We start from the raw sequence: 9,867 nt of genomic DNA on the forward strand, positions 1-9,867 counted from the left end.
CCGACAGCAGCGTAGCGACGGGCACGCCGCCATCCCGTCCTCCAGCCCCAACGGGCACGGCCGGGACTGGTGCCAGCTATGTCTTTTTCTTCCTTTCTCACGTCAAGGCTGAATGTTCACTTGTGCATTGTTCACCTGCTTAACGTTGCTTCCAGGTAGGCAGCGGGGTGTTCTAGTGAGAGGGCAGCTTGAAGATGAGCTTAGATGATGAGCATGCCTGCCTTCGCTCCCTCTCCAGAGTGGTTTCTCCTCTTCTTATCTGCAAGACAGGAACATCATCCTATTTCTTCCCAGTTAAACAGGGACCGTTTTTGGCAGTGGAAGCCAAGCCCCACAGTGGTGCCAAACACCCACCTCCACCTCTGCCCTGGGCCATGCCCAACAGAAGGAAGCAGAGGCTGGGCTGAAGCATTTCTCAGGCGAGCTCCTCTTCCACATCCCCACCCTTCCTCCCGGCTGCGAGAGTTCATCCTCTCCCCAGTCCTTTCATGTAACACCCCACAGGAGAAGCGAGGTACATGCATGCAATGGGAGAGAGTCTGTGTGCAGAGAAACCCTTCAGCGTTGCATAGCCCCATCCCTGTTTGCTTCCTCTGGGAAGCAAATTCCCCCATTCCCCTGGGATTTTTTTTCCTTGTCTGTTGGCTCCGTGGTGGAAGTAGCCCACCTCTTTGGGGGACACTGTGTGCTTTTGCAGTGGTAATAAGTTGTTATTCTGCACTGTCCCTTGCCCCTGGTGTATTGTTACCCACGGAGAAGATCTACGCACTCTCAGCAAGGTTACCGTTTCTGAGGGGGAGGAAGACCTAGAAGGCTACACTTCTCACCGATACCCCCATGGCTGGTTGGAGGATCAAAGGTATCAGACCTGCCTGCAGCATTATTTATACAGGGAAGAGCAGCACATCCACAGCTGCACCTTCTTCTCCCCCTGAAAGGCACCTGGCAGCCTCTAGGCCAGCCACAGAGCTGTTCAGGAAGAGGCTACAGAGGTTATCACTCCTGTCTCCTCGTCGCCTAAGTTCAAAGGGCTAAGAGCAAAATTAAGGTTTCCAGTTCCTGCCACATCTATGGTGCCCTGGTGACAGGGCCACTTCTTGGAGAAAGTGGGGTTCAGTCCCCAGGCTCACCTGAGCAGGTAAAGAGGCTTGGAGCCTGCTGCTTCATTGCAAGAGCCTGGTACATTGTCAGAATAGGACAGCTTGCAGCTACCCCCCCAGCAGCGTCTGCCGCAGCCTCCTATGCAAGCTGCCTGAAGTGCTCAGGCCTCCAGCTCCTGCATTTCCAGGCCTCAGGAGATATTTGGGAAGGACTCAGTCTAACACCCTTGTTCCCCACAGGGCAGGTGAGAGTCCTACTGGCTCACTTTGAAGGGCCAAGACAGTATGAGCTCTCTAATTTGGCTTCTCTTTAAAAGCAACAAAACCCCAGCTTGCACTGCAGTTCTCTAGTAATTGCCCAGCTACTGGCAGAAGCTCTTCTCTTAAAAGAATAAATAAGAGGAAATAAGAGGAAACAGGGTCCTCCCTCTCAGGGAGAGGCTTTGTAAGCACTGGTACTGTTCCCAGCTGAGATGCTTCCTGCCCCTCAGTGTCCACGTTAACCCCCTTTCTTACACTGCAACTGTATAAACCCCTGCCCCAGGCAGCGTTTGGACAGGTACAGATTCTGCTACCACATTTACGATATTTGACTGTGAAGTCTTGATTAACTACAGGATAACAACTGCAGCACTGAGAATCCTGCTGCAGAAATCCCCCTGAGCACTGGACGTAGGGAGTGAGCCCCCACCCTCCCACCAACACTTTGCTTTAGCAGTGTAATTGAAGAAAAAAAAAAATCACTGTGGATTGCAGAGCAGTGAAAACAAGAGGCCAGCAGTAAGCTTGCACCTCTTGTCCTGTGGGATCTTGTGGCTGAGAGGTGACAGAGAAAGAGGCCTGTGGTGTGCAAGGAGGGGAAGGTTATCTCTGCATGTTCAGCTCCATGGGCTCCCCAGCCAGAAAGACAACATACTCACGTATGATGGTCAACTGATAGTAACGATGACTTAAGGCTGAATCGAAGCTTGAACTCCCTTGAACAAAATAACCACTTCTCTTCTCTCCATTGCTGTCATACCTCAGATCACCTCGCAATACTATGGTAAGATCAGCAATTTATAAGGAGAGGATAAAAACACCTCACCAGGCTCTAATAAGCTTCTAGACTTAAGGACAATTAATTGTAGAATTGAAGGAAGAATGGCACTGGTAAGACAACCCAGGGAGACACAAACTGTGTTTCCAGAGGATGCTTCGAGTACAGCTAAGAGTGTAAGTATGTGGCTGGGATGCCTCACCCGCTCACAGCTGCTGATAAAGGCAGAGAGCCCCGGACCCAGCCTCCAGGCAGCAGCTTCACCTTCCTGCCTGAACAGACCTTTGCTCTGAGAATGAGAAAAAGGTTTGTGATCAGGAAGCTCGCAACATTCGGAGAGACTCCTCTCTGGTGGCTGCCCTACAAGGAGAGGAAGAACCCTTTAGGCTTTCAGGAGAGTTAATTGCTTGCCTTGACCTCCAACACAGATCTACACTGACAAAGTTTACTGACTTCCTACACTTCACCTTTTATTAATTGCACCATCTGCTTGTGGGAGTCAGTTTGCTCATCACCATGTTTCTACTTGCAATTGAGTTTCTGTTGTAGGGTAGCTGAGACAGTAGTTACTGACTTAGCAGCTACCAACCTCTGCAGCGTAATTTTGCTGCATGACTCATAGCAGGTGAGCAGTAAGTTCAGTAATAGAGTTCAGTCCCTTCTCAGCACTTGTGTGTATCACACTGCTGCTGCAACTACACATAGCACCCAGTCGGATTCCCTGGCAGCATCTAGGGAAGGGTACAATGCCAGGAACTGAACTTTTGGGAGGCTCTGAACCAGCACTGCTAAGATGCTTGTAAACTGAAGCATGTTTCTTTACAATTCCTGTGCCCCGGGGACTGCAGAAACCAGGCGGGAGGTCAGACATCTGGGGAGCCGCACCTGGGAACGGAGGACATTTTCCAGGAGTGCAGTGGAAGCCAGTCTGCCTGCGCACCAGTTCGGCTGTGATGCACTCCTCTGCGGAGTGCTTTTCTCCCACCCTGCCAGTCTCCTGCAGTGCCTGTGGGTACCTGGGGAGTGAGCAGCGGACACAAAGTTCTCCCAGGAAGGCCTCAGCTCCAGCCTTTGTACCATCTATTGCTCTGCCAGCTTGATCTGCCCGAACAGTTCAGAAATTGTTTTATGAGGTGTGATGCAGTACTGTGGCAGCTAGTATTTGCAATGATATCCCTCATGCCACAGGGGCTTTTAACACTGTCTAGACTCTCCAACAGCACTTGCTTGCCATGTATATAATGCTAAATTTCCACATGCTGTGCAAAAATATCGCTTGATGGATTAGATTATGGCCATGGATGACCTGCAAGCTGGCAGCCAGCACATCAGCAAATTGTCTGCTCCCGTTTCTTGCCTACATCTGAGAGAAGGCAGATACTACAGTAGAAAGATGGGAGGAAAGAGACAGAAAGTGGTAGTAAGGAGGGGAAAGCAGTGCAGCGGGATCCTCCCTGCCTGGACAGACTGAGCAGAGTGGAGGGTAAATCCCAGCACAAGCTCCTGCAGCCTGTCCCTCTTTGCAGCTTTACACTACCGCACTTCAGCTGATGATTTTTCCCGTGTCAAAAGCTGTTGGGTACTCTGTGCTGCTAAGGCAGCCTCAGGGCTTCTTCCTAGCTGTGGCTGAATTTAAATGAGAGTAAAGTGATCTGTGTTCAGACTTTACAGTGGTCCAGCTCCAAATGTCTTGGCGGTGGCAGTGGTACCATGCACAAGTGGCTCCTTGGAGCTGATATCTGCAGACCTTTGAGAGCTGTCACCACCACCACTGTCAAGCTCAAGATTAGGTTACCAAATACTGAAGCAGCTACATATGACAAACATCATATAGCTGTTACTAAGACCCTTGATGGAATCCCTCGGTGATAAAACAACTCATGAATCCAAAATTAACATGTTTACACACATCTACAGTGCCTGTAATCATTATAGCTCACCTTCACCAATTTGCTCATTGTTTCCCCGTGCATCAAAACTGTCACATACAGACATACTGCTGCAGGCAGTGCCATAGGTTACCTGCAATCCAGGTGACCGTGGGCAAATGGGGCCAAAATATGTGCATTCAGTGCCCATGATAAATGATGTGTGACAGGGGAATAGTCCAATCACTAGGTGGCACACCAGGATCATCACACCAGGCCAGCATCCTCTTGCGAGGAGAGGAAAGAGAGCAACTCAAATTAACAAGCAATCATCTGGGGCTGATGTGCTTAGAAAGAGCCGTTTCTGTGCACACACATAAAGCAAAAACATCCTACAACTGGATGGAGAAATAAAATGTAAAAGTACAGACAAAATTTGTTCATTCAGTCAAATTCTACCTGGTCTCCTTTGCTATTTCTGAGTGACAGCGGGTGAGGTGGGGGAGACCAACTCATGAAGCGTGAAGAGGCAATGCAAAGTGCAGCAGAGGTGTAAGTTGCTCCAGGGAAAGCAATTACCACCTCTTCCGAGAGCTAAGCCTGCTCCTGTGTGTGGAGAGAGCATTTGGGTCTTCCTTCCAGCAGAAAAGGCCAAGCAAAGTGCAAAGAGAAGTTTCTTGCAGCAAATAAAACTTCTCTGCTTCCCAGATGGAGACGGAGTGAGGGACAGTGGCAGCAGGCCGACATTACCTACTGCAAAAGGAGTTCAAGGGTGGTTATTTGCAGGGAGAGAAAAGAGTGATAGAAGAAGAGTGACAGCATGGTTTCTGGGGCAGGTTTTTCTCTGGGCTGGAGCTAACACAGCAACACAAGCTAAAACCAGCTAAGGTATTTATGAGGAGGGGCTAGGGAGAGACATACATTTTGGCAGAGGCCCAGCTACCATTGTGCATTGTTCTGTTACTGTAGATCAGTAGAAGCAGTTCACTCTTGAAAGCATCAAGGACTCTATCACGGCCAACTACACTAACTCTTCTGGACACTCACAGGGTCTGCAGGACTTGCCATCAGGCAGACAGTGCACCTCAGGCTCTCCAAGTGTTTGCATGAATTCAGCAGCGCAGACACAGGCTCACCAGCCAGCTCCCCCTGAGCAATGGTTTGGCTGAGAATTTAGCCCAGACTGAATAGAGAAGCCAGATCTATATCTAGGAACATAGAAATGCAGAAGAATGTGGTTCATCAGCTCAGATACTAATGAGAACATGAGCAGGCAAACAGCTTTCTTCCAAACAGGCTAGCGCCAAAACCCTCCATTCAGACACTCAGTCCGATGCCAAGAGCACATAAGTCTGCCTAGCTGAGCATCTGAATGACAGCACATCTGTGTTCGCAAGCTAAAAGTCAACAGGAAAGTTAAATAATACAAAGTGAACACTGTTGTATGCACTGGCATAAGCCTCTTGCTTTCCGGTAGCACGACACCTGAATCGTGACCACACTACAGGAATGCTGCATGGTAGCTAGTACGGGGCAGAGTCTTGCTCAGAGCTTTATGCTCAGCTTCTCCCAGGCATCTAGCAGCTTCAAGCAGATATTCATACCTCTCCTCTCTCCCAAATCACTGTAAAGTGGGGTTATTGATGCGTCCTGTAATGTATGGGCTGTGTACTACCCAGGGGGATGCACCCGTGATCCAGCAATTGGGAAAGAGCCTTTGGAGGGGTGAAAGTGCACAGATAAACCATGCACACAGAATATACGAGGGAGAACATGAAAAAAGGGGGTAGTAAGTATGCAGAAAGTGGCATTATGGCAACAAGACACGGTTTTCTGACTAAACTCAATTCTCTAACTGGGAATGAGTTAAAAGTTCATTTCAGGCACTACACAAAATCCCTTGCTAGTTTTTGTGGTTTAACAAGAGTTTTCCTTTTTTATCTGTTTTGTTACTATAGGAAACAGCCACTCAACCAGCAAAGAAAACTCTTTGTACAGGAGGAAGCAAGAAAAGATTATACACAGCACGCTGTGAAATGCCTGCAAGACACACACTGGGAATATAAACAAATTCCTCCTAATGTTTTCCAGCAACAAGGATTTTAGGGATTACTTGTAACAGCAGCAGCTTTAAAAAACAAAGACTAAACAAAACCAGGAAAAAGTATGGTTTTAAGACAACTATCCTTTTTAAGAGGAGAGAGGGTTTGGTTTTGTTTTTTCTCTTTTTTAAGAGAGATTGTCAGGCCTTAGGTGCAGGTTATATATCTGTTCTCTTCATGACTTCTCTCTTCAGGAGTTAATTGGGTCAAGTGTCTGTATGTGACATCAGTTTTGATGCACGGGGAAACAATGAGCAAATTGGTGAAGGTGAGCTATAATGATTACAGGCACTGTAGATGTGTGTAAACATGTTAATTTTGGATTCATGAGTTGTTTTATCACCGAGGGATTCCATCAAGGGTCTTAGTAACAGCTATATGATGTTTGTCATATGTAGCTGCTTCAGTATTTGGTAACCTAATCTTGAGCTTGACAGTGGTGGTGGTGACAGCTCTCAAAGGTCTGCAGATATCAGCTCCAAGGAGCCACTTGTGCATGGTACCACTGCCACCGCCAAGACATTTGGAGCTGGACCACTGTAAAGTCTGAACACAGATCACTTTACTCTCATTTAAATTCAGCCACAGCTAGGAAGAAGCCCTGAGGCTGCCTTAGCAGCACAGAGTACCCAACAGCTTTTGACACGGGAAAAATCATCAGCTGAAGTGCGGTAGTGTAAAGCTGCAAAGAGGGACAGGCTGCAGGAGCTTGTGCTGGGATTTACCCAAGACACTTGCCCTAAGTTTCCCTCTCCCATGAAACAGCTCACGGTTTTTCACCCAAAAGGAATGACTTCCTCTGGCAACACCTCTCTTTGTGCTGCCCTGACCCCGAATGGCTTCTGTGGCCCCAGAAATGCTCCAGGACAGGGACGTTTCAGGGCAGCTTACTGAAACACTGAGCACCACCAAGCCCACATACCTTGGAAATGCAGGCGGGCCTTGGCGCATGATGTTAATGGTGGCAGACCCAGATCCCCGCCGTGGTGGGTGACTTCATAAAGTGCTGGTTCTGCCGCTGAAGTCAAAATGCCAAGTCAAGATGGCAGCACCGGCTCGAGAGCTCTTCCCCTCCCTCTTCCACTCGCCCCATTGTGCAGACGACAGTGTCTCTTCTTTCTTCCAGGTGCTTTGCAACCCTAGTCAGTGGGGAGGGAATTTAGCAAGAACAAAGTTTCATAAATTTCTTTGCATGAACAAAACAGAAGCACTTGAAGAGAGGGCAGAAGGGGAAATCGCTGAATTTTTAGGAATTCAATCCAGTGTCAACCCGCAAAGCAGAAAAATCCCACTGCCTCCCAGGGCACGGCGCACTGTGTTAGCAACTGCAGAGACATACTCATGGGCTTTGCTCTCCAGGGAGCTTTGTGAACGTTTAGTTGCATTTATAGGACTGTAGGGTATTTTATATAGCAGTCTAATCCTTTTGGGATGCAGATAAGTGTTGGGATGCAGATCCTTATCCTTATTCTAAAACCAGCATTGGTAAATGATAACCAGAAAAATATCTGATTGTCCTCTCTGCTTCTGGAGCTGGGGTTAGGAGCAGTTCAGATGTCCAGTAACGACTGCAAATGATAATAAATGGTTGATGTGAATCTCTGCATTATCATTCAGGCTGAAAGCCCAGTGTATTTTCTGTAACACACGCCTCGCTCTGTGATGGAAGAGGTTTCTGAGAAAGACACGTTTTTACCACTTCTGGACACAAAGGAACAACAAACTATAAAAATACCCATTTTAGTACTGAGCATTTACATATAAGTGTATATCATTCAGAGACTGTGAGTACACTTGACTTGCAAAAATATTGCAAGTTGCATTTGCATGGCAAACCTCAAACCTGGCAAACAACATCGTCTAAGAAGTGGTGCGTTTCTCCAGGCCTAATTGCCATCTCTCAGGTGTATGTATCTACCTGTTGCAATATGATTGTTAAATTGTGATAAAATGCAACTACTTATGAAATAGGGGCATTCTGGAGGGATAATTTTGGCATGAAAAGAATTAATATATCTTTTTTTTGAGAGAGAGTTTTTTCTCTTGATTCTTTCTGCTTCAAGTCTTCTTCAGAGAAAAAGATCCTTTTGAGCTGCTGGACATATCAAATCACCAGCACAACTGGATAGGACTGACAAGAATTTTCCCTGTATTACCTTATTTGACAGTCTATGTTTTATGTTTAATATAGTGTTTGTATGATTATCATAATACAACATTACATTTAACATAGTGTCTGGGCAGTAATCCTCAGTGTAGTCTGGGAGGGAAACAATGCTTTAGCCCAAAGAGAAGTTAAAAAGATGGGAGGAAGTGGTGAGAGATGTTTATGGCTTTTACAGGCTGTTTGGACAGCAGAACTCACAGGAGATTTTAGCAATACAGATACAGAGCTTTGAGCCAGGAAGGAAGAGGGAGGCGTGTTTAGCCACTTTTTGAGGCTAGGATGCTATTTTCCACAAAGCAGAGTTTTGCATTGTGGCTGTGAGTACCAAGGTCTATTTTGTTTTGTCTTTGGATTGTGGGAGTGAAACGCTAGTCTCCTTGAAATACGTGGGATGTTAGTGACTAAGATAATAAAGGCAAGACTTCATCATAGACATTTTGAATCATCTCCATCCCAGCCTCTCCCAGCATGCTGGCTGGGATCCTTCCCAGCCAGTTTTGTAGCAGACAGGTGCATCAGGCCATGCTACCTGCCCGATGAGCTCCTTGTGATACACTTCCTACTCCCGCTAGTTACTGTTAACTAGCCTTTTGTTCTCCCGGGCTGCAGAAAACTGCCCATGAGCAATGGGAGAATCTCCTGGAAGATGAATCCCCAAGGGAGAGCTGCAGGGAACAACATTGCCTGCTGTGGAAAGTTTTACAAACCAGCTGCGGTTACCCACCATCCAGGAGATGAATATTTAGTGTTTGCTTTAGAGCAGCGTCTCCAGATCTAATCATGCAACTCCCCATATCTCCCTTTCACAAAGGGCAACCAGCTAAAAAGGGAGTGCTGAGGTCCAGCTCTTCTGAACTAGTTCCCTCCTTGCCTGGAGTTGATCAATGTCACTCTCCCAAGAGCCTTGCAAAACGGGAGAGGAGGAAGAAGAAACTAGCTTTCTTGCAGCCAGGCAAATTCACAAAACCATTTGGCTTGCTGGATTGGCTGCAGAAACTCCCCACACTCCTAGAGAAAAGTTTTTGCTCCTTTTCCCAATGCTGCTTTTCTCTCTTGGTCCTCCCTGGCTGAACCTTTAGCAAGACTTTGGTAATACATGGGTTTTGAGGTTGGTGGAGTTGTACCCCTTACCCCGTGCATGTAGGAGAATGTGTTACCCTGCAGACACTATCAAACTCCACAGCTTATATCTCCCTTCCTCAGGAAACGGTACCTGATGGTGGGAATTTGTTCAGTTAGGAATAATCCCCAGGAGGGATTTGCAGCTGGCTGAGGGGGGTTTGCTAGAGGGAGGGCTGTGGCTCCCCTCTTCCCCATGTAAGTGTCAGATGCAGCATCCTCATCCCTGAGGGGGGATCCTCATCCCTTTTCCAGAAGCACTCTTTGAATTCACCCTGTGCTTCTGCCACAGTTACAGCATCCAGGTCTGCAAGTTCTGCTCAGGGCTTCTCATCCCATCTCCCATTGCTTGATGGTGGGGAACTGCTGGGAGCACTTGTGTCCCAAACCTCTCTTGGGAATTCAGCAGTCTCCTTGCCATGCAGGCACCAGCTGGGAGCAATCCATTCCTGCGCTGCACCCAGACTGTATG

The sequence above is a fragment of the Pygoscelis adeliae genome, unplaced genomic scaffold, assembly GCF_000699105.1.
Source record: "Pygoscelis adeliae isolate BGI_AS28 unplaced genomic scaffold, ASM69910v1 Scaffold94, whole genome shotgun sequence".
Classification (NCBI taxonomy): Eukaryota; Metazoa; Chordata; class Aves; order Sphenisciformes; family Spheniscidae; genus Pygoscelis; species Pygoscelis adeliae.